Raw genomic sequence first — 25,963 nt, forward strand, 5'->3', positions numbered from 1 at the left:
TGAGCCCGCATAAACTGCCAATTCTACTGTGGCTGTTTGTGCGTTGCGTTTTTAATTGTGAAAAAATGATTGCACTCGGCTTCGATTGGAAAAAATATAAACGTGGCGTTATGAATGGTGGCTCTCTTTGAGTGTGGATGAATGTACAATAATGTCCATGACAAAGAGAAAGAACTTAACAGTATTCGATTACAAGGTTAGTGGTGAACATCTGGAGTGCATCGTATTGTGTAAGTATTTAGGATTTATTATAATGAGATCTCCGGGAGGGGAACACATTGAGAGGAAACATATGTGAAAGGAAGAAGGAGAGAATGAAGAAAGGAAAGATAAGGATTGGAACATGGAATGTTCGCACACTGCTGCAACCAGGTGGTGGTGGTGGTTAGTGTTTAACGTCCCGTCGACAACGAGGTCATTAGAGACGGAGCGCAAGCTCGGGTTAGGGAAGGATTGGGAAGGAAATCGGCCGTGCCCTTTCAAAGGAACCATCCCGGCATTTGCCTGAAACGATTTAGGGAAATCACGGAAAACCTAAATCAGGATGGCCGGAGACGGGATTGAACCGTCGTCCTCCCGAATGCGAGTCCAGTGTGCTAACCACTGCACCACCTCGCTCGGTCTGCAACCAGGAAAACTAGAGAATGCAAAGCACGATATGAAAAGGAACATGTTAGATACGCCTGGCATGTGTGAAGAAACATAGGGAGAGAACGAAGAGGTAGAAAGTGGAGATTATAAGCTTTTCTACTGAGGTGAAATCAAGAATGGTGAAAGCGGAGTAGGAATACTGTTAGGACAGAAACTGGAATATAACCGTGCAGTATATTGATGGAAGATTAATGATGATACGACTGCAGGTAGTTGGAAAGATGTGGTATTAATACAGGTATACATGCCGACCAGACAGCATAACGATGAGAAAGTGGAAGAACATAATAAGGAGATTCAAGCACTTACCGAGAAAGATTTAGAAATGCCTGCATTACCATTATAGAATACTGGAATGCAGTGGTGCACGAAGGAAGAGACGAAGATATAGCGGGAAAAATTTGGGCTAGGGATAGGGGAAGGTCTAACTAGCCTCTGCAGACAAAACTCACAAAAGGAGACGTTATACATGAATCTCAAATTTGAATAGAGAAAGGTATCAGTTGGAATATATAATGGTACGAAAATATTTAGGAACTGTTTGAAAAATGCCAGAGCTTACCCAGGAGCAGACATAAACTCAGACCACAACCACATAGTAGAAGAAACACAAGTAAGTTGAAGGAAGTGCAGAAAGGTAAAGCAAAAGAAAGATTTTGAAGCTATTTTGACTATTTTTCGACCGTGACTGTCTCAAGAAATATGCAGAGGTTTTTTTAAAAAAATTACCGATACCAGTCACAAACTTTGTCAACTATTGTGTTACTTATTTGTTTAGCGACATGTTTCGAGGGTCATATCTCATCTTCAGGCTAAAAGGCATTACAAAAACAACTTTACAATAAGGTAATACTGACGTTATATAGTCTTTTCGTAAATGCTATGGTCATCCTGTGGAAGAAGAGCAAACTTAGTAAGAGGCGATGTCACTTTGGAAGCTGGACTGATGTTTGCACGAAAATGTTTTGTAATGGTCACTCACTTTGTTCTTCTGGCGTGGCAGTCTCGTTGTGATGCATTGCAGTGTTTCTGTTTCCGTGTCTCTCTTGGTCACTGTTCACAAGTTGTCACTAACATAGCAGTAACTTGGGAACACGATCACAAAGCGAGAAACCGTAGCAGCCCCTGACGACGATGGCGACGATCGAAAGCTCGAGGATTTTATTCGAACTGACGCGGCTTGAAAACCGAGGACGTTTTATTCACGATCACAAACAGTTCTGCAGTGCAGTGGACAAGATGACGTCGAAATACAACTGGTTTCGATTTGACTATCGATTTGTCGATCTATGTGGTGTCAGATGTTTACATGTCTTCTGCACGTCTTGTTATCGTATTACAGATGTAGGCTGGCGGAATACATTACGCACCTGTTACAAAATTATTGAACACATCATGATATAAACTATTTATTTTACATAGAGATATGTAAAATAAATAGTTGCTCAATCATTGAAGCGGCTGCAGCAGAGACATTTCAGCAATTCTGGAATTAACAAATTACCAGCCGTCATTTCTCTACAGTCTGGCCATCGAGATAACCTGATCTTAATCCTTGTGACTTCTGGTCGAGCGGTTATCTGAAATACGTTGTGTTCATTGCTTCAATTACGAACGTAGCTCAATTGAAGACACGCACTGCGTGACGCATTCTGAGCTTGACCTCCAAGACGCTCCGATCTGTTATGGAACATGCTGTTTCCCGATATCAGCTTGTGGCGGAAAACGGTGGACGGCATATTGAACTTGTGTCGTGCCAGTCTCACAACAAACAGAAAACTATGTCATTTTGCATTTTATTCTGTCTTGGGTCCCAGTACAATGAAAAACCGATGTCGTTTTGCTTTTTGTGTGGTTTTTTGCCTCAGGACAGTTAAAAACCGATTTTTCACATCCGATGTAGTACGACCTGGCCGTGATAGTTAACTTTACCTTCCAGAGCCACAACTGTTAACTGCCAACTAGTGCAGTAATGCACTTTGAGCAGTGCGGTTGGTTGATGTACAACTCAAAATCTTACGTTTCATCTGTCCTTTGGAGCCGATCCCATTTAAGTTAAGACGCTTACAGCGCCATCTGTTCGCACAATCTTCGTTAATTTTTTTCCCATGACGTTTCACCCTGCGTCGATAACGTGTTGTTCAAATTTAACGTCATTCGGGGTAGTGGTTCTCTTTCTACAGGACTCTAAAACTGCAACTTCAATTGTGGACATCCTGTATCTTGTGAAGGTACCACGAGAATAACATTATGCAGAACCGGATTGTACAGATACATATACACCTGTACTGGGCTGACTCTGAGCACTATGGGACTTCTAAGGTCATCAGTCCCCTAGAACTTAGAACTACTTAAACCTAACTAACCTAAGGACATCACACACATCCATGCCCGAGGCAGGATTCGAACCTGCGACCGTAGCGGTCGCGCGGTTCCAGACTACACCTGTACTCTGCAAACAACTGTGAACTGCACGGTAGAGTATACTTCCTCCTGCACCACTTATTAGGACTTCTTCCTGTACCAACTGCGTATGGCGCACGGGAAGAACGACTGCTTAAGTGCCTTGTGCATGGTGTAATTACCATATTCTAATGTTGTCTTCGCGTTTCCTACGGGAACGATAAGTAAGGGGCTGTAACATAAACCTATATTCCTGTTATTATTCCCTCGCTCAGTAAGCGAACATAGTACGAAAGACATTAGACACTATTAGTACGAAGTAGTCTCCGCCAATGTATATGTAGGCGTATATGGTCATAATACTCAAGAAGGCCGATATTACAAGCTAATGTTTGCTTAGCTGGAGAGTGGAATCAGCCGAAGTCTGACTTCTACATGCATCATTACTTGGCATTTCACACTTATATATTTGACCGAGGGCTCATACAACCACTTCCACATTATTTCTCTACCACTTCTCTCCTGAACAGTACGTGCATAAAATAAACATCTAAATCTTTCAGTTCGATTTTTGATTTTTCTTATTTTATTACGACGGTCGTTTCACCCTGTGCTGATTGAAATTTCATGAAAAGATATCGTCACAACGAAATACACCTCCGTTTGAATAATTGCCGCTCCAATTCGCCTATCATATCCGCGACGCTCTCTCCCCTATTTTGCGATAATACAAAACGAGCTGCCCTTTTTTGAACATTTTTGAGGTTTCCGTCGTAATGTCTGACGCGGATCTCATAACGCCTTGCAGTCCTTCAGAAGAGGATGGTCAAGAGTAGTGTAGGCAGCCTCTGTAGCAGATTTGTTGCATCTTCTACCTGTTCTGTCAATAAAACACGCCCTTGGATTCGCCACCCCAGAACATTTTCCATGTGATGGTTCCAAATGAATTTGTTCGTAACTGTAATCTTTTTAGATATTTAGTTGTATCGACAACATTTAAATTTGTGTGATTTATGGTGTAACGGAAATTTGATGGACTGTCTTTAGGACCCATGATGAGCTCCTCACACTCTGTTTGTTCGTAGTGAATTGCCTCTTTACTCCATACATATGAGGACGAGCTGAAAAGTAATGCCTGTGGAAGTTTGTATATGACTACCCTTAAAACCTTTTTACTTAAACAAACTATTTCATTTCTACATATTTTATTTCTCAACAAATCCTGGCGATGAACGCATTTCTGCCAACGAGAGACCAGTTTGTTGATACCGTCACTACAGAATGTTTCATTTTGTTGACGGAGACACAACCTCACTTCTGCTTGCACCGTTTCATCACAATCAAAGTGAAATTTTCGAAGGTGTGCTTTAAGTTTTGGAAACAGATGAAAATGTCGCAGCGCTCGTGTGTGATCGCATTTTGGTGCTGAAGGAGAGGGTGCTCCATGTGTGGTCGAACTCTTCGAATTCGTGCTTTCAGTTTTCTGAGAGTCTCGCAGAAGCTTCCAGAATGTATGGTGGTGCCTTCAGGCGTGAATTCCAAATGCACGACATCGTGAACATCACAGAACACTGTGAACATGACTTTGCCTGCTGACGGCACGGTCCCGAACTTTTTTGACGTCGGTGATCCTTTGTGGCGGAAGTCCATTGATGCTCTCTTGTTCTCGGTGAAGCTAGCTTTCATCGCCTGTCACGGCGTTGTTCGGGAAGTCATCACCATCAAGCTCAAAACCTCGAAAGAAATTGTTGACAGAAGTTCAATCTCCTCTGTGTGAGTTGGAGGCACGTTTTCTGCGGTTAGGCCTCGATTACAGCAAACTGTTTTTCACGCATCGACATATTTGAGTTAGAAACCACCATGTTACACACTACAATGTGAAGCCTTCGAAGTTTGCACCTAGCACCAGCCAAGCGGGAAAGTCAACCGAGAAATGTGCATGATATGTAATACCCCAACCGATATTGAGAAGAGAACAAAAAATTCAGAGGAATTACTCTCGTATATGTTGTCAAAATCAATTTATAATTCTTTTTAAGCTTCCGATGACTTTGCTATACGGGAAACGGCAGTATCATCTGCAGACGAAGGCTGCTCTGATTATCTCCTACATCGTTGTGTAGATTAAGAACAGCAGAGGGCCTATTACGCTTCCTTGGGGAACCTCGGACATCACTTCTGTTTTACTAGACGACTTCTCGTCAGTTACTGTAAGCTGTGGCCTTTCTGACAGGGAATCATGAATCCAATCGTGTAGTTGAGGCAGCAGCCCATAGCCCCCGCCACCTCCCCCCCACCCTTCAATTGTATCAGAAGCCGCTTGTGAACAACGGTGTTAGAAGCCTTCCGGAAAAACTGAAATATGGAATCAACTTCAGATCTTCGTCCGCAAGCCCTCATTACTACGTTCGAATAAGTAGCCAGTTGCCTCTCAAGAACGGTATTTTTTGAATAAGTGCTATTTATGTACCAATAGATGGTTTTCTTTAAGATATTTCATAACGTCGGAACACAATACATGTTGCAACGCCCTACTACAAATCTTTGTCAATGATATGACTCTATAATAAAGCAGATTACTTGTATGTCTTTTTTTGTGAGTTGGACTGACGTATCTAACCTTCCAGTCTCTAGGTATGGTTCTACCGACGAGCGAGCGATTGTAAGTGTTTGCTAAAAGTGGAGTTGTTTAGTCACCAAACTCTAAATGAATGTAATACAGTATGGACCAAAAGACTTTCCATTATTAAGTGACTTAAGTTGCTTCGCCACACCGAGAGTACCTACTCAAAAATTACTTATGTTAGCACCTGTTCTAGATTCGAATTTTGGTATACGATGGCTACTCAGAAATAGAAATCAGACTGAAAGTTGAAAATGTTTTATTTGCAACAGTTAGCTACACCTTCCAGCTACTTCTCTACATAGGCGAAGTTCTGGCTGAGACGTTTGTCGTAGCATTGTACCAACTTGCTGATACCCTCATCATACAAGGCAGCCGTCTGTGATTTCTGCCTATTCTCCATAGTGATCTGCAGCTTGCTGTCTGTGCCAAAATATTGTCTTCATACCCAGCGGTTCATGTGAGTAGAGATGAAAATCAGGGGGAGCCCAGTCCGGGCTGTATGGTAGGTGATCAAACACTTCCCATCGACAAGACTGCAGGAGCGTGCTCATTGCTCCCCCTAGTATGCAGCCGACAATTGTCATGAAGAAGGAAATGCATGACTGTTAGGTTGTGTGGTCTGCATGAAATCAGGCGAAATCTCTCACAGGCACGCATACTCGCCGGGAGGCACTACTTTCTAGGCATCTTCACCTATTCAATGTGCGCTCAAAACTCAAAACAGCGACGTGACGGGATCGACGGACAGTCTAGAGATCCCGTCCAACACATCTGTTCAGAGCTTCATCGGATTTTTACTGTTGTTTTCGTGATCGATCGGACTTTACTTTCTGAACAGCCGTAGTATCTACTTCGCTTACGTTCCAGTTTCGCAAACTAGCGTACTGCCGTGGCTTACGTGAAAGACTGCAGCTCTGCTTGTAACGCTACGCACTCGTGAGTAGTTGAGGTGGAGACATCTACCGAGTATCGTGTAAACCACTTTTCCACCCATATCCGCGGCGATGAGTCATGGCTTGGACTCCGAGGAGCAGTGCACACAGATACGGTGTGGCACGGACGTCTGGCTGCGACGGGGCGCGGGCAGCGCAATTCAGACACATCGTCTCCATTCGAGCAAGAGAATGTCGCACTGTATCTTCTTCAACTCATAAATGTTCAGCAGTGAAGAAGATATTGCTTACGTATATTAGGTTTGAGAAAGCAGAAGATATGTGACATTTTTCGATTTGGTGAAAGAACTGAACACGTATTCCGAACGTTTCCAGAATACTGCAAAAATGTTGATTTATTTATTTATTTATTTATTTATTTATTTATTGTTCCGTGGGACCACATTTAGGAGAAGTCTCCATGGTCATGGAACGAGTCAATACATGAAATTATAACACGATTGTAGAAACAGAATGAAATGAAATATAAGAAACATATTCAGGCGACAAGTCGTTAGTTTAAATAAAGAAAATCAAGAATGTAACACTGGAATTTGCTTAATTTTTTAGCTCTTCCAGGAGCTCCTCGACAGAATAGAAGGAGTGAGCCATGAGGAAACTCTTCAGTTTAGACTTAAAAGTGTTTGGGCTACTGCTAAGGTTTTTGAGTTCTTGTGGTAGCTTATTGAAAATAGATGCAGCAGAATACTGCACTCCTTTCTGCACAAGAGTCAAGGAAGTGCATTCCACATGCAGATTTGATTTCTGCCTAGTATTAACTGAGTGAAAGCTGCTAACTCTTGGGAATAAGCTAATATTGCTAACAACAAACGACATTAAAGAAAATACATACTGTGAGGGCAATGTCAAAATTCCCACACTATTGAATAGGGGTCGACAAGAGGTTTTCGAACTTACACCATACATAGCTCGAACAGCCCGTTTTTGAGCCAAAAATACCCTTTTTGAATCAGAAGAATTACCCCAAAAATAATACCATATGACATAAGCGTATGAAAATACGCGAAGTATACTACTTTTCGTGTTGAAATGTCACTTATTTCAGATACTGTTCTAATGGTAAATAATAATAATATAATGTGTTAAGCCAGCTGAAGTACAGCATTCAGAATATTTTTAAAGATCTGATGCTGCTATTATCTGACAGTCAGTATCGGTTGCAAAATAAAACTGAGTGTACATTGTGGCTATTTTTTTGTATTGCAAAAGAAAATGCCAGGTGAATGAAAATAACTAACCTATTCCATGCACTGTGGAACCTGCCCAACTGTGTCGGTATTTCGGACGTTACGCACATAACAATAACGGCACCACCCAATTATATATCTGCCCTACATGTACATGATTAATTTGCAATTAAGTGCTTGGCAGAGGGTTCATCGAACTGGCTTCAAGCTATTTCTCTACCGTTCCATTCTCGAACAGCGCGCGGGGAAAACGGACACATAAACCTTTCCGCACGAGCTCTGATTTGTCTCAATTTATTATGATGATCATTCCTCCTTATGTAGGTGGGCGCCGACAAAATATTTTCTCACTTTGAGGACGAAGTTGGTGATTGAAATTTCATGAGAAGATCTTTCCGCAACGAAAATCGCCTTTGGTTTAATGATTACCATCCGAATTCGCTTATTATGTCCTTGGCGCTCTCTCTCCTATTTGGCAATAATACAAAACGAGCTGCCCTTCTTTGAACTTTTTCAATATCATCATTAATCCTATCTGACGGGAATCTCACAACGCGCAGCAATACTCGAGAAGTGTTCTGCCAATAAGTAGTCTTTGGTTAGCTTTCGCCACAACATTATGTATGTGGTCGTTCCAACTGATGTTATTCGTAAGCGTAATGCCTAAGCATTTAGTTGAATTTACAGTCTTTAGATTTGTGTGTTTTAGCCGGTAACCGAAATTTAGCGGATTTCTTTAGTACTCATGTGGATTTAGAGTCAACTGCCACTTTTTACATCATACAGATATCTTGTTTAAATCGTTCTGCAATTTGTTTTGATAATCTAATGACTTCACAAGGCAGTAAATTGCAGTATCATCTGAAAACAATCTAAGAGGGCGGCTCAGATTGTCTCCCAAATCGTTATGTAGATCAGGAACAGCAGAGGGCCTATAACACTTCCTTGGGGACGCCGAATATCACTTAGGTTTTATTCAATGATTTCCCATCGGTTACTACGTACTGTGAACTTTCTGTCAGGAAATCGCGCATCCAGTCACACAACTGAGACGATACTCGATAGGCATGCAATTTGATTAGAAGTCGCTTGTAAGAAACCTTGTCAAAAGCTTTCTGGAAATCGAAAAATATGGAATCACTTTTCCATCCTCTGTCGATAGCACTCATTACTTCTTGAGAACCAGAGTTACTTGAGTTTCAAGTACCGAACCCCCAAAGGAATTTTTGAGATGCGTGGCTGTGACTTGTAGTCGCTGATGTTTTATTTGTAATAGTGGACATAGGCGATTATCGTCGCATTATCGGTAGAATGGCATTTGAGGACCGTAATTTTGGACATGCTCTGTAACTATAACACTTTAATTTACTGCCGGCCGGAGTGGCCGTGCGGTTCTAGGCGCTACAGTCTGGAGCCGAGCGACCGCTACGGTCGCACGTTCGAATCCTGCCTTGGGCATGGATGTGTGTGATGTCCTTAGGTTAGTTAGGTTTAATTAGTTCTAAGTTCTAGGCGACTGATGAGCTCAGAAGTTAAGTCGCATAGTGCTCAGAGCCATTTGAACCATTTTAATTTACTAGAATCCAGTCTACTATCTGGTGAAAGGTATAAGTTCCTTTCTATCTCGCGTTAGATAAGAGGTTCCACCTTTTCATAAATGTAATGAAACCATTCTCAGGAGTCAGTTGAAAAACTAGCAAAGAATATTTAACAGCATATTCTCAAGGAGAAGAAAGTCAGCAGAATGAGCATTTTGGTATGTTAACATCTAAAGTCAGAACTACAAATATTCTATTGTGTTGCGACCCTTCCGAAGTTGATGTTCTATGTGAAAAACGTAACTGGTATCGAATGTTAGGTGTGTTGTAACGACTGACTATTAATACCATGCATGCAACTCTTAAACCAAAAGGAATACATAACCCTTTCTACAGAAGAAATAATTCAACATCAAACCTTATTTAATTTGTTTTTCAAATAATCTTTTTGCAGAGTACGAAAAATCAGCTTTGGGTTTCCTTCTTTGCGTTTAATTTTTGTTTGTTGCCAGACTTCCTTCGCGAGTGTCCTTCGTTTTTTTCGTGGGTCCATCTCGTTCCACATGCAGACCTTTTTCTCTACTGAATCACTGCCTTTCATGTTGCTTCTCTAATAAGGACATGTCTAATATTTCCATTTTAATTTCAGTGCTTTTGTTATCTTCGTCAATTTCAGTGAACCATATCGTATTTGTGGCTGTTTAGTAAGTTGAGTAGCTGCTTGGTTAGTCTGTAATTACCCATTCTGTGTAGGTGTCCATAAAACTGTAATCTTCTTTTCCTTATAACGTCACTTAGCTCAAATGGCTCTGAGCACTATGGGACTTAACATCTATGGTCAACAGTCCCCTAGAACTTAGAACTACTTAAACCTAACTAACCAAAGGACATCACACAACACCCAGCCATCACGAGGCATAGAAAATCCCTGACCCCGCCGGGAATCGAACCCGGGAACCCGGGAACCCGGGCGCGGGAAGCGAGAACGCTACCGCACGACCACGAGCTGCGGGCCGTCACTTAGCTTTTCCATTTTCAGATAGAGCTATCTGTCTGATGTTATTTGTATTCAGCATTACTATTACTTTTAGGTCACAGTATTTTCCTTACAATTCTTCTTTCGATTTTTTCCAGTTTTTCAAGATCGCCAAATTTTGTTAGTTTAAGTGTTTCTGCTGCATACGCTGTTTGATGCCTCACCACTGACAGTGTATTAGTTTTGCGTTCGAGGACAAAGACTTTTTGTTATACATATGTATATATCATTTTCATATCGAATGCTGCTTCCATTTTACGTACTCTGTTTTCTACTGCTATCTTTCCTTTTGGAATGCTCGCGCTCGTTATCCATTCTTCTAGTCGTCGGCCCCCTTACCTGGGGCAGTCTGCCTTCGGCAGTGGTGAGGCGGGCACATCTTGTTTGCCTCTCGCTTGTGCTGCTTGCGAGAGTGCGCGCGTTCATTTACTTCCGCGTAGCGGCTTGTCTTCGTGTCCGGATTGGTCGATCAAAAAATTGGTTCAAATGGCTCTGAGGACTATGGGACTTAACTTCTGAGGTCATCAGTCCCCTAGAACTTAGAACTACTTAAACCAAACTAACCTAAGGACATCACACACATCCATGCCCGAGGCAGGATTCGAACCTGCGACCGCAGCGGTCATGCGGTTCCAGACTGTAGCGCCTAGAACCGCTCAGCCACTCCGGTCGGCTTTGTCGATCACCTTCGCGCTTTCATATCGAAAAGCCACAATTAAATTAACCATTCATTTTGATCATGAACAACAAAAACTGTATGAAGTAGCACGATTTATAGGAGACGATATGCGTCTCCCGCCACATAACGTTCTCGGAATTCATTTTTCGATCCGTGGTACCAATGTGTACATAAAGCTGGCAAATGAAGATCTGTGCGCCGACGTTGTGCGGCGCCATGACATCGATTTCAAGTTCCGATACTGTGACAGTTGTCAAGGGCTGCCGTGGTTGAAAACGCCGGTTTTGGCTTCCGAACGGTGAGGGTTTTCCAAGTCCCTTTTGAGGTGCCATCGGACGTTCTTGTAGCCGCCTTTAAATCATACAGCAAAGTCGCCAGTCACGTTGGTGAAACATGTAAGACGTTCGAAACCTTCCGTGCCCTCAGTGGTGTGTGTCAGATAAAAATTGAACTGCGGAAACAGGTGCTTCTCACTTGGTTATTGCCGGCAGCAGGGCTGTCGTCATGTACGATGGTGAGCTGCGTACTTGTTCACGTTGTGGCCAGGAACGCCATGTCCGTTCTGAATGTCTTCGTCGTACTCTGGTTCAGACGCAAACCGGAGCCGTCGCTCTCCCTGCGGCGCCCACTGTGTTACATGTATCTCACGTGTCCGCGGCGGGGCTGCCTGCTGCTTCCACTCCGAATCAGTGGCACCTGCGTCGACTCCTCTCGATGACGCGATGGACGTTTGCCTCTCTCTCCTACACTGTCCCGGGAGGCAGTACCAACGGATGATGGCCGTCAGCTGACGCAAGCGGTCTGTCCCGACCCCACGGTTGTTGATCATCGAGCTGTACCGACCTCCGCTTTTCTACGGTCTGGCAGCATGCCGGAGGGCAGCCGTCCGCCATCCGACACCTAACTAGACATTAGGAAGTAGCGGTCGTCCAGGAAACTGAAGAGACAGCGCCATACCCTTTCTGATGGTTGCCTCCGTCGGATGTGTGCACAGTGTGGCGAGTCTCTTACTGATCATGCGCTGTCGTCCGACACCCTGCCACCGGACGACACGTCTCTCCCTGCTACTGTTCAAATGGCTCTGACCACTATGGGACTTAACATCTGAGGTCATCAGTCCCCTAGAACTTAGAACTAGTAAACCTAACTAACCTAAGGACATCACACACATCCATGCCCGAGGCAGGATTCGAACCTGCGACCGTAGTTGTCGCGCGGTTCCAGACTGAAGCCCCTAGAACCGCTCGGCCACATCGGCCGGCCCGCTACTGTCTCCAGTCAACATCCATCTATGGACACCGACTTTCCCCCGCCTGCTTCTGATACGGTTGCCCCCATTTCTCTATCCGTTGCTACCTGTGGGCACACCTCTGATGGTATTCCACTGAATTGGCCCGATGAGACGTCTGTCTCCTGGGCGGAAGACGTCGATACTGAGGATGGGTATTCTGGAGGTGTGCAGAGCCATGAAATTCGCTTGGTAGGGTCGGCTCCCTCCCCGTGACAATGATGTGACCTTCCACGGAGTTTAAACGGGGAGCTCTCTGTGCTTCCTCTGTATTCGCATCACCCGCCATCCTGGCGATAGCAGCTTTTCAAGGTTATCGCATAGTCAGGATCAACGTCAATACCATTGATGTGCGCCGTAGACTGGCATTACTCCATGAAACACTGTATGCGCGGACGTTGATGTTGCCCTCCTCCAGAATGTACGCGTTGCAACCTTTTGTGCTCCCCATGGCTATACGGCACATGTCTCCCATGCTTTCCCTACTGGTAGTGCAGTGGCGATCCACTTATATGACGATATCCTCGCTGATACAGTTGCCTGTCTCTCTGATACTAGAGGTATGGCTCTCACGTTTAGAGGCGTCAGGATCATCAACTTCTACGCACCACCTGCTTCGGGTCGCCGCCGCGATCGCTCTAGTTTCTTCTCCGAGGCGGTCACACGTCTGCTGCTGGGCCGGTTGTTGTTGATGTGGTCTTCAGTCCTGAGACTGGTTTGCTGCAGCTCTCCATGCTACTCTATCCTGTGCAAGCTTCTTCATCTCCCAGTACTTACTGCAACCTACATCCTTCTGAATCTGCTTAGTGTATTCACCTCTTGGTCTCCCTCTACGATTTTTACCCTCCACGTTGCCCTCCAAAGCTAAATTTGTGATCCCTTGATGCCTCAGAACATGTCCTACCAACCGGTCCCTTCTTCTAGTCAAGTTGTGCCACAAACTCCTCTTCTCCTCAATTCTATTCAATACCTCGGGCCGGTAGAATGCCTTAATCACAGGAGACGACGTCTACTCCGCTCAGGCGCCCGAAGACCAACTGCCGCGGTACTCTCCGTGCGTGGCGCTAGCGGCAAATGTCTACTACCACAGCCGTGTGGACTCTTGGGAGCATGTTCATGGTGATCGTCGGGTTTCATGCATTTCACTAACCATCCTTCCAGTCACCTCGATCGTGTTTATATCTTCCGCAGTATTGTTTGTGGGGTGCAGGCTGCTGAAGTCTGGTCCCTTGCGTTCTCTGATCGTGATGCATAGATCTGTGTCGTCAATCTCCTTGGTCAAAATGTGTGACGCGGCTAGGGACCATGGAAACTGAACACGATCTTACTTCACCCGAATGCCAGCAGCTCATCGAGACCACGTGGCTAGCTTGACGCTGACGCTGTGATGCATATCAGTCTGCCTTGTCGTGACAGGTCCTCTCCCAAAGCCTGCCCTCTGCAAGGCCTTTACTGGTTACAGAAGGGAGGTCGCAACGTGGCAGCGATGAACTGAGAACTTCTACTTCACCATTCCACAGGAATGTACTATGATGCCTTATTCGTCAAGGCGTCAGGCGTTGGCGAGTCGTGCCAAGGCACAGCCCACTGCCCTCTCTCGCCGTCACCTTGTAGGCGCTATGATCAGGGCGTGCGCACACGACGGGTGAGTGCAGGCGCGTCCGTCTGAGTACCTTGTCATAGCAGAACTGCGCGACCGTTGGAGGAATTTGATAATGTTCTTACGATTGATGATGGGTGTGCTTAGATACCCAACGTGATACAGGGTCTACCCTCCATGCACATTATGTTAAGCTGTGCTCTGAACAAGGTCACCACCCTGCTAGCATCGCGGCGGTCTCCCGACTCTCCTATGGCGAGATTCCTTGGGATGCAACGCTGAATTTGCTGCCAGCGTCACTGAGAACTAAGTCCATGGTGCTATCCAGTCGGGTTATACGGAAAACTCACCTGGGTCTAACGGCCTCCCATCAGAGTTATATTGGACAATTCGTCCCCTGCTGGCGCCGGTGTGGACGGAAATTTGTCGGGACCTTATGTTGCCTATCGTGGAGATCCCAGACGGATTCCTCGATGGCCTACTCATTCCCATCCACAAGCCTCGCTGTATATGCCGGATATGTGATTACTGTCTCTTGACGTTGCTGGCTGTTGGCTGCACGGCTTAAACGGACAGCTCAGTACGTAGCTTCACCTGACCAGACCGCTTTGGGAGATGCCAGTAACATCCATACTGCCCTCTGTCGCTATCGATACATAATCGGTCTTGCTCACGCTCGTCATGTGCCTGGACTTTTGGTCGCACTTGACATCAGCCAGGCTTTCGATCAGGTCCATCACAACTACCTGGAAGGGGTGCTCTGCAATATGGGCTACCCTGATACTCCCGTCGAAGTCGTAATGCGTCTCCTTCGAGGAACGACATCCCGTTTATCTACAATAGCAGTTTCACTCCTTCCATCTTGTTCAGTTATTTGGTGTGTCAAGGCTGCCTACACACTGCACTGTTGTCTGCTTTTGCCATGGGCCCATTGCTCTGTGCCCCCCGTCAACACCTGTCTGTGATGTCTATTGTTGGCAGTGTATTCAGCTGCACTGCTTATGAGAACGATCTCGTCCTCGTCCTTTGTAGTGGTGCACAGCTATCGTAACGTCAGCAAATCGAGCGATATAGCTATAGGTTCGGGGCTTCCTGTGGACTGTGCTGCTCCAGTGCGTATAGCTGCTGCTATCTGATGCTTAGTACTCGATTTCGCAAGTGATCTGCGGTGCAAGATTGCCCTCATCTGCTGGCGTCTACTGTCCCAACTACGCACTGAGTTCCTGGATAATCGTTTACGAGCCCTCAATCTTCTGCAACTGACACAATCTGTAAATGTGTATTTGGCGTCACGTATCCCCACATGGCACAGACACGACCCATTCTGCTGTCCGTGGCCCACCGCATATTAGCGGCATTGGGTTCATACGTTTGTCACATCTTGCTGTTCAAGATACGGTACGAGACCTTCTCCCTCCTGCGGTGCATGAGCAGTTTAGGCCAGTATCCTGCTCCTGACAGAGTTATACCACTTTTGTCAGCGCTCAAATGGTGCTTTACCAACCTGTTGCTGGAGGCCCTTGCGCCACGCTCTCTCTCAGCCCCTACCTAGCTTTCGGAAGTCCTGCCGCCCTTCTTTTATTTTCACCATTTTTTCCTCGAACTTAGCTATGTCCGTACTGCGATATTACCAACGCACTTGATGCTCACAAAGGCAACATACGGCTTTCTGGTCACCGAGTGTGGTTGAGGGGAAGCATCCCCAGGTGGACTGGTGTGCCGTCTGGTGATCGGTGCACGCTCCTTTTCTTGCCACTGATGTCGAGTCTGTAGGGTACCTTATGGTCAATTGGAGAAAGTGTGCCAGTCACGCCTTCATGGGATTCGGCTTCCAGACACTGCATTTTGTGTCGCCTGAGATGTTCTGGACATGGACGCGCTTCTCCAGGTGTATGGATTAGCTTTAGGTGTTCGGTTGCTGGTGCGACAAATTCTGGCCTTAATACCTGTACGTCTCCTCATGAAATACCTCCTCACCTGCTCCTCTTTCTGGACTCTGGATACCTCCCACAAACGAGGACGAACTCTGTGAAGTGGATTTGTGGACACACAGGTCATTACTTGTTTTGTTGACTACTAGAAAAATGTCCTCTATTTTTGGCATGTGCGTAATGAACGACATTGTGCAGTTGTAAGGCATCCGGATTTTACGGACCTTATGTGAGCTTGATCCATAACAACAGTATGATACGGTATGTGATCCTCAGAAAATAATAACTATATTATATCAGCAAAAGGCAATTGCAGTTAATCTCATGTACCAAAAACTAACGAAACAGTATCTACCAATACATGGACAGGGGAGTGAATAAACAAGTTAAAGAAAACACATTTTGGAGACGATCCGAGCAGGTGGTTAATGGCATCGGAAAACCCCATTTAACAAGAGATCGGTGAGCTTCAGCAAAGAAAAGGATACGGCCAGAACAATACATTATTCCCTTTACGTAAATACGGCCAGGACAGAGGGCAAGTGGCTACAAGGCATTAACAGGGCTAGGCTGCGACCCAGCAAGAAAAATAAAATTCACCATTAGCGAGATGGTGATTCATTAAAGCCACACTGGGCAACACAGATGCGACATGGTGAGGAGATCCCCATTATACAAAACCATTTTGAGACCTAAAATGGAGATCTCTCTCTCGTCTCACGGCAGACTGCACAAGTGTGTGGAAATAAGCCAGGGTATTAAGAGATTTCCTTTCTGTGAGGTGAGAACGATACGCTTCACGTATCGTGGCGACAGATAGCAAAGTGTAAGTTAAAAATTCCTGAGGGAATTTTTGCAGGCAAATGAATTGTGCACGTCGCTCCAACCTTTAGCGAGTGTGCAATAGCCATTATTTCGACTAGGGAAAAATGAACATTCTACGGAATGCAGGAAAGTTGAGACTGAGTGAATTCAGTCAAGGACAGAGTAGGGAATTACCGTTTCAGATCCAGCATGGAGACAAGCAGGTGCTGCTTGGTAAAGTACCATCGTGCATTAGGCCTCATTAAATGTTGAGTCTAGATTTTGCCACTCCAACTTGTGTACGCTTTGACCATTGAATATTAAAAGCTAGGATACTAACCCACCCTCACATTGAGTGCATGTGTGTTTTTATTGATACAAAAAGTAAATTTATTCTCCACCAATTCAGCACACTGACCAGCCATGACAATGTAGATGTAAATGAGTTGATGAAGATTTTTAATCATTCTTCCTTGTGATAAAAATTTTTATGTGTAGAGATAACGATTTTAATAATCGTCAATTCAATATGTCCAAGGGTTAAATATGTTGTTACTGAGTGTCAAAAGTAATTTAACATGATTGTTGTGTATCACTTGACCCCTGAAAGCACAGTTGATAAATTATATGTAGAATAAAAAAGGAATAGCTGTTTTGTCTTTCTAGAATAGATCCCAAACTTTCACTTTTATGAATTCATGCATTCTAGTTATGTGATAGCAGCATTTCTAATGATTTTTGTTGCGATCCACACCTAATATTAGCTGCCTTACAGGGCCAGGTTCATATTTATTTAGAATGTCTGTTTGACACACTGGGTTTGAGAAGACAGTTCAGATGTTTTGTCCATTTGCGCGCTAAGTGATAAGCTAAGTTTGAGCACATTAGTACACTCACTGTGCGGATACAAAGTTCAGACGATGACACATTTGTCTGCAGTGATAAATACAGACAATTTTTCTTCAATTTTCATTGTAGTGGGCCGGCCGGTGTGGGCGAGCGATTCCAGGCGCTTCAGTCTCGAACCGCACGACCGTTTCGGTCTCCGGTTCGAATCCTGCCTCGGGCATGGATCTGTGTGATGTCCTTAGGTTAGTTAGGTTTAAGTAGTTCTAAGTTATAGGGGACTGATGATCTCAGATGTTAAGTCCCATAGTGCTCAGAGCCATTTGAACCATTCTTTGTAGTGTCTTTCTTAACCCACCTTGGAGTTGTGGTGTTATTGCAATGAGTAGTTAATCCACGCCATTTCCCCTCTTACTACCGGTTATTCTCTGGTCATTTGAATGTTCTTCTCTGAAAGACTATACATCGATAGTCCCACCAAGTATGGCGACGTGCCGCTCCCTTCTTGGTGTGATGTTGGTTTCCTACGCTCGGTGGTATATAAATAAAGTACTATTTGTACCTCTGCTCTACGGTCCCTGCACTTTCTTTGGTTCCTGGAAGAGGGCACGGGACATGGTAACCAGACCACAGGTTGCAGCCCCTGCCCACTTTGCGTCCGCCCCTTCTTTTGGGCGTTGGGAAGGTTCCTTTGGAAAAAAAAGTGGTCAGCGCCTCTGACTATCATGCAGCGGGCCCTTCTCGATTCCTGGTCGCTCGGGGATTTTCTCCACTCGAGGACTGGCTGGTGTGTTGTTTTCATCATCATTTCATCGTTATCGACACGCAAGATGCCAAATGTGGTGTCAACCGAAAAGACTGGCTGAACTTCCCCAGGTGGGAACTCCTGGCCATCAATACCCTACGATCACCTCCTTTTTTAAGATTTTGGAGGGCATCACTGATATTTACCATGACCTGCGATTTTTAAAACTATACTTTTAGGCTTATTTTGTCTGGTTCTTTCTGCAGTTTTGTAATTTGTTCTTTGGGACTATCCACTGAGTCGTGTGCAAAATCTAGACAATATACGGTGATTTTACTTGGGGTTCTTCCTTAGTATTGTGGATATCTCCATTCTTTCACCACCTTCTCTAATGCGCTGTTGAAAAGTAGAGGTGACAAACCATCTCCTTGTCATACTCCTGACTGTATTTCAAAAGGCTTTGACAGCTCCCACATAAATTCTACTCTGGACGTTATGTTTACGTTATGTTTGTTAAAATTCCTTTCATTATTTATGTTGTTTTATTATCGAGTCCAAATTCCTTCAATATGTTGATTAGTACATTCCTACCAGTTGCATCACAGATCTTTTTAAAAATCTACAAAATTTATCACATATTTCAAGTTTATGATTTTCCTCATTTCTCTTATGTTCTTAAGGTTCAGTATTTGCTCTGCACAAGACATTTCCTTCCTAAATCCTGCTTATCCTCTGCTAATTGTGGATGGAGTACTCCTTCAGCTCTCTTCAAAAGTGGTGTGGGCAGTGGCAAGAGGGAGCTTTTTTTTATAATTGTTATGATATGTTTTATTTCCTGTTTTATGTCGTGGCTCTATTAATGTCGATGTCCATTATGACTGTAAGCTGTTTCTTGTCCAAATTCTAGTAATGGTTGGACATGGAATAATGTTGTCACTAGAGTGTTTTCATAATCTGACAATGTATTGTCTTCTTCTCGTGCTTTGTTAGTTTTAAGTTGTCTTATGATCTCTCTGATTTCCTCTGCTGGTGGTGATTTGGAGTCTGGCTGCATATCGATTATGTTATCAAAATTAAATTCTTCTTTGCATGGATCGAAGTTGTGTAGTTCCTTGAAGTAGTCTCTAAGTATTTTACAGTTCTCAGTGTTGTTGTACGTCATCTTACGTGTTTTGTGATCTTTAAACTGAAAACTTAGTAGTGTGTACTTCTTTAAATTATTTTTGAAGGTTTTATGAAATTCCTTATTGTTGGTCTGCTTAAAATATGACTCATTTAACGTTAGTTGATCTTTTACATGTTACATTCTGGCCTTTTGAGACTTTTTGGTACAAGTTTACTGGCTCCCATAAAATTTTCCCTGTTCTTATAGATTTTATTTGCGTTCCAGATATTCCGAGCTCGTTGTCTCTTTATATTAATTTATCACAATCGTCATTCAGATAAGCATGCTTTCATTTATTTTCAAGGGTAGTAGTTACTTTCTGCAGTCTGAAAAAGTCGTTTTGGTTCAAATGGCTCTGAGCACTATGGGACTCAACTTCTGAGGTCATTAGTCCCCTAGAACTTAGAACTAGTAAACCTAACTAACCTAAGAACATCACACACATCCATGCCCGAGGCAGGATTCGAATCTGCGACCGTAGCGGTCTCGCGGTTCCAGACTGCAGCACCTAGAACCGCACGGCCACTTCGGCCGGCTAAAAGTCGTTTTGAATTTGTTCCCAACATTTAGGTATCTTTTTACTAAAGCATTTAGAAATCATTTTCTGTAGATTACTTATGCATGTCAAACTTTGTGGGTTGGTATAGGTCCTTTGTTCGAAATATTGGTCTAAAATGAATTTAAAGATAGGTAGGTGGTCTGAATCTAAAGCGGCACTCTTGGCAACTTTTACATTGAGTAACTCTACTGCAGAGTGTCTATTTATAACAACGCGATCGAGTTGTCTTTTACCACAAATCAGATTTGGCGATAACCACGCAGTTTGTTTTCGATGAAGTTTTTTTAAGAATGTAGATTTTTGTTACAACGTTATACTGTCTGCACAGACTTAAGAGTGTTTGTTTGTTTGCATTAGTTTTTTTACGTGCAGGGAATTTTCCTACAATGGATCTCTGATGACGTTGTATGCGAATTTGTGCTCTACAATCTCCAAGTAGTATTACTGTATTTTTCGATGGAATATGATCTAGGGTGTCTGACACATTCTCCGAAACATGTTGTGTTTGCTCTTTTTTGTTCTGTTCTCATTTGTTGGTGCATGCGTATTTAAAACAGTGTAAAGTTTGTTTGATGATTTAAATGTTAGCGTGGAAAGTCTTATTAGTTGGTTGACATGCTGTTATTGAGTTTAATATGTTTTTGTTATCAATGAAACCAGTTCCAAACTGAGTACATATTTCGTAACTCTTTTTCCTGGATTTCCCTTAAATATGCTGAATCATTCTCAATCGAAATGATGTTCATCAGTAAATCTTGTTTCTTGCAGGGCTGTTATCGTTATATATTTTCTCCCTTAGAAAGTTAATTGAAGTATTAAGCTTTCTTGTTTTTAAGGCTCATGGTATTATACATTACACAACTGGACGCAACGGAATACATTGTCTTAACTACTAAAGAGGTAGTTAATCATCAAGTCTGATCAGAAACAGCTAAGAATAACACCATGAATTACAAATTAATTACCTCGCCGTTATTTAGCAAAAAACGAATACTGGTTAACATTTCTACTCTAGTTTTTCCGTACCTGACGGCATGTGAAATGTTATAACACCCTTGTGGAACAAGAAGACAACTTTCCACTAAACTTGTAATCTAGTCAGTTGAGCGTCCTTCTGTGGAACGATAAGCTGAAAGAAAAGAAGCAGTGTGCTGCACTTTCTAGGTGTTCGTAGGGCTAGCTCCATCCGGACCACATGTGCAACACGCCGAAACAAGGACGTACAGATTTAAGGTGGATTCTGGGGGATAGAAAGATACGACTGAGCTGATCGCTTTTGAGCTTTGGGCAGTCGGCCACGTTTGCGCTTCGCCACTAAACTAGAACAGATTCAATTTGACGCAATGTCCACTGCTCGAAGGAATTAGGGGTACACGTGTATCAACGTTACGTACGTTAAATCTGTTCTCATACAGTCGGTACCTGCGGTCTTATTGCATGGCTTGAGATTTTCTCTTTCAATGTTGGCAACAATATAAATCATTCGTCATCTGATGACTGTGTTATGTATTACAGTGTCAGGTGAATGCATTACAGTGTCAGGTGACCCCTCAGAAGGAAATGAGTCCCGGTGCGCCAATGCTTTCTGTTGAGTTACACAGATGGCTGTTGTTATTTGTGGACGTTGTATTCAACCAAGCATCTGCGAGCGACATCTGTTTGATCAAAAAAGGATGGACTTTCGATCGTGCTGCTACAGATGCCAATGTCTCTCCTTGTGTTATCCATAGGTTGTGGACACGCTACACGTTGTGTCCGATCAGACTGTAAAGATCATGTTACGAGAAAGGACCTTACGACGCAGACGTCCTGTTCGAGTACCCCGCTTGACACGACATATGGCAGCTCGCCTTCGGTTCTGCCGTTCCCATATCAAATGGCAACTTCGTCACTGGCGGAACGTGTTATTCCCAGATGAATACAGACATCCGCTGATACAAAGAGATTGCCGTGTTCGTGTGCGGAGACACGTGGTGAGTGATACCTGCCAAATGTTTTCCCGGAAATCGACAGACTTCCGAGGTTCTGTGATGCTGTGACAGCCACATGGATCTTATCGTTGTCCGTGGTCGCCTTAGCGCCAGTTATTACATCGAACAGATACTGATGGACCATGTGGTGGGTGCTTCTACCAGGTTATCCATTCTTCTGTAAAGGATTCGTGTTAGTATTCTGCAGCCGTGACTTATTAAACTGATAGTTCGATAATTTTCTCACCTGTCGACACCTGCTTTCTTTGGGGTTGGAATTATTGTACTCGTCTTGAATTCTGAGGGTATTTCGCCTGTCTCATACATCTTGCTCACCAAATAGTAGAGTTTTGTCATAGCTGGCTCTCCCAAGGCTATCAGAAGTTCTCTTGGAATGTTTTCTGCTCCTGGGGCCTTGTTTCGACTTAAGTCATTCAGTACTTTGTCAAATTCTTCTCGCAGTATCATATTTCCCTTCTCACCTTCCTCTGCGTCCTCTTCCATTTCCGTAATATTGCTCTCAAATACATCTTCCTTGCACAGGCCCTGTGTATACTCTTTCCATCTTTCTATTTTCTCTTCTTTGCTTAGGACTGGTTTTGAATCTGAGCTCTTGATATTCATAGAGGCGGTTCTCTTTTCTCCAAAGGTCTCTTTAATTTTCCTGTAGGGAATACCTATCTTACCCCCAGTGACATATGCTTCTACATCCTTTCATTTATCCTCTAGCCATTCGTGCTTAGCCATTTTGCAATTCCTGCCGATCTCATTTTTTTGACGTTTGTATTCCCTTTCGCCTGCTTCATTTATTGCATTTCCATATTTGCACCTTTCATCGATTAAAATACGTATTTCTTTTGTCACCCAAGGATTTCTACTAGCCCTCGTGTTTTTACCTACTTCATCCTCTGCATCCTTCACTATTTCATCTCTCAAAGCTACCCATTCTTCTTCTACTGTACTCCTTTCCCTTGCTGTTGTCAGTCGTTCCCTAATACTCCCTCTGAAATCCTGTGCAACCTCTGGCCCTTTCAGTTTATCCAGGTCCCAACTCTTTAAATTCCTGCCTTTTTGCAGTTCATTAAGTTTTAATCTGAAGTTCATAACTAATAAATTGTGGTCAGAGTCCACGCGTGCCCCTGGAAATGTCTTACAATTTAAAATCTGGTTCCTAAATCTCTGTCTTGCCATTGTATAATCAATCTGAAACCTTCCGGTGCCTCCAGGGCTCTTCCATGTATACAATCTTCTCTCATGATTCTTAAGCCAAGTGTTAGCTTTCATTAAATTACGCTCTGTACAAATTTCTACCAGATGGCTTCCTCTTTCATTCCTTTCCCCCAGTTCATATTCACCTACTACCTTTCCTTCTCTTCCTTTTCCTACAGTCGAATCCCATTATCCCATGACTAATAAATCTTCGGCTACCTTAACTATATGAATAATTTGTTTTATCTCATCACGCATTTCTTCAGTCTCCTCCTCATATGCGGAGCTACTTGGCACATAAACTTGTACTACTGTGGTGGGTGTGGGCTTTGTGTCTATCTTGGCTACATTGATGCATTCACAATGCTGTTCGTAGTAGCTTATCCACATTCCTATTTTGTTTAATCATTATTAAACCTACTTCTGCATTACCCTTATTCGATTTTGTATTTATGTGATCAGAAGTCGTGTTCCTCCTGCCACCGAACTTCACTAATTCGCGCTATATCTATCTTTATCCCATCCATTTTCCTTTTTAAATTTTTTAACCTACCTGCCCGATTGATTAGAAGTCACTTGTGAAGAACGGCATGAAAAGCCTCCTGGGAACCGAAATATATGGAATAAATTTCACGCCCCTTGTCGATAATACTCATTACTTCGTGTGAATTAAGTGCGAGCTGTGTTTCAAAAAACGATATTTCTTGCATACGTGTTGTCTATGTGTCAATAGATCGTTTTCTTCGAGGTAAATCATAATGTTCGAACACGATCAACTTAAACGCACTAATTCATTTCTTAGCATTCCACCGCCCGTAGTGCATTCACCGGAAATTTCATTAATCTGCCCAAGAATTTATTCCGCTTTCATGTCGTTTGCTCAAAGAGAATAAATTACTGCAAGTATTTACATGCGGAGAGATTTTCTGTCAACATTGGCATTTTCAGTAAACACATATAAACGTAAAAAGAAACTTATATTCTCCATACGGATTTCGGTTGGTCGTGGTTGGCCCGTCGGGAGACCAGAATGTTCTCAGTAGGCCAGTGCTATTTCCACTTTCTTTTCGACAGTGAACATTGTTCTCACATAAACCTTCAACTGCAGACGGTTGGTTGAATGACCATTGTATCTTTTCGACGTGTTTCTAATTGTCTGCTGTCAACTTCAGCAAGTCGTTGAGTTACACTACCTCGGGCTGCGTCACTGTGTTCACAGTAGAGTCAAAATCAGTTTTATGTTGCGTTTTCAATAACGTCATGTTTACGTGAATGGTAAAATGTGATACGTTTCTGAACCGATCTTGAAGAGAGGAAGTGGATTACCGAATAAAAAAAAAATACAAGGTTCAGTTCAAAACAGACATCCTGCTATTCTTATGTTCGTAATGAACAAAGTTAAAAGAAAGACAGTTATCCTGGTAAATATATCTCTGGTAGTTAAAGAACATTTGCTTGATTCGTATTTTATTTTGCTTCTAGACAAAATGTTATCTGTAGTCATGCAGATAAATGAGGCACCCTGTGTGATGAAGATTTTAACTACGTTAGTAATAAATGTCATTACAAGGTGCACCTAAATTCTTTCCTTTTCTACTTCAGAAAATAGTTTGGTCACAATAAATTCTTTTTTAGATTTTTTGGAAATTATTTAGATTAAGTAATCGCACGAAGGGACAGAGACAGCACTTTTTTCACGATCTTTATCTGAGCAATTGGACAGGGAAAACAGTCCGCCACGCACCGCACAGTGGCTTCCGCAGTATATATGGAGAAACATATGGGTGATAAAAATGAATCATTCAAATCAGAAGTGATAAATGATATTTTCAAAAGTCAGTGAAATTACTAATAACATAAAATAAAAACCGTTGCAGTACAAATGACGAAGACACATTTTAGAATTACGCTCTCACGAGCGAGAATACAGAAACGAATAATTAATTTGATGAAAAGCTGCCTCGCCTAATAACGCCTAAGAGCGAAGCCGATGTGAGGACGGCTTTTATAGGCACGTAAAGACGAATATTCATCCACTTTGATGTGCTACCAAAGACCGACACAGTGCGAGAAACGGCAGAGCCCAACATCGGCACTCTATCAATTCAGATGACACATGTCTGGCACCGCCTTTATCTGAACACTAATTAGCAACTGTTATGGAGAAGAAGCATAGACTATATGGTTTTACTCGCATCAAAAGTTTTTCGCGTAACCCAGATTATTCACTCTTCTGAACAGAGCCTTTATAATCTTGTAATTATATTATGGCTCTCAGAAGCTTTTTTCCAACAACAGCGACACGGATTATTTATTAAGTCTACGTATCATCCTACTAAGTAGAAGTAACTAGTTTATCTCCCTATCCACTACAGTAGTAATGAGACTCAAAAAGAGGCTATTTTCAGGGCTCAAAATCTCTTCAGTTACCTCGTCAAAGAAGTACTAGGTCGCTTTCTTGTATAATGGGGGAGCGGGTCATGAGTGGCCACCTCTTATTAAGAGGAAGGAATTAAGAGCTCGCCGACCTGAAGACCACTATAGAAATTGCACTGTTTATTTAATTTGCCATTTGGCTCTGTGTGCAGCATTTTTGCACTCAATATATGATTCGAAGATGGTAAAATCCAAAAAAGGTCGTCTCCTTATTCCCAAAACATCCTAATTGTAGGAAAACCAAGAAATGTCGCAAGTATTAAATTAGACACATTGATGCTGAGAACTACAGAATTTTGTTGAAACTACGAATAAACGAGTACAATGGAAACAACTG

General features: G+C 43.1%; 1 protein-coding gene and 1 non-coding gene across 5 annotated transcripts in view; one reads left to right on the top strand and one right to left on the bottom strand.

The window, feature by feature from the left end:
• LOC126248405 (uncharacterized) overlaps positions 1-25,963 on the top strand; it is a 447,623-nt gene that overhangs the window by 156,088 nt on the left and 265,572 nt on the right. The gene's annotated exons all lie outside the window — the stretch shown is intronic.
• On the bottom strand, positions 546-618 carry Trnaa-cgc (transfer RNA alanine (anticodon CGC)). Its single transcript has one exon. It is a non-coding gene; the product is annotated as a tRNA-Ala (tRNA).

This window comes from Schistocerca nitens, chromosome 3, assembly GCF_023898315.1.
Source record: "Schistocerca nitens isolate TAMUIC-IGC-003100 chromosome 3, iqSchNite1.1, whole genome shotgun sequence".
NCBI classification, from domain to species: Eukaryota; Metazoa; Arthropoda; class Insecta; order Orthoptera; family Acrididae; genus Schistocerca; species Schistocerca nitens.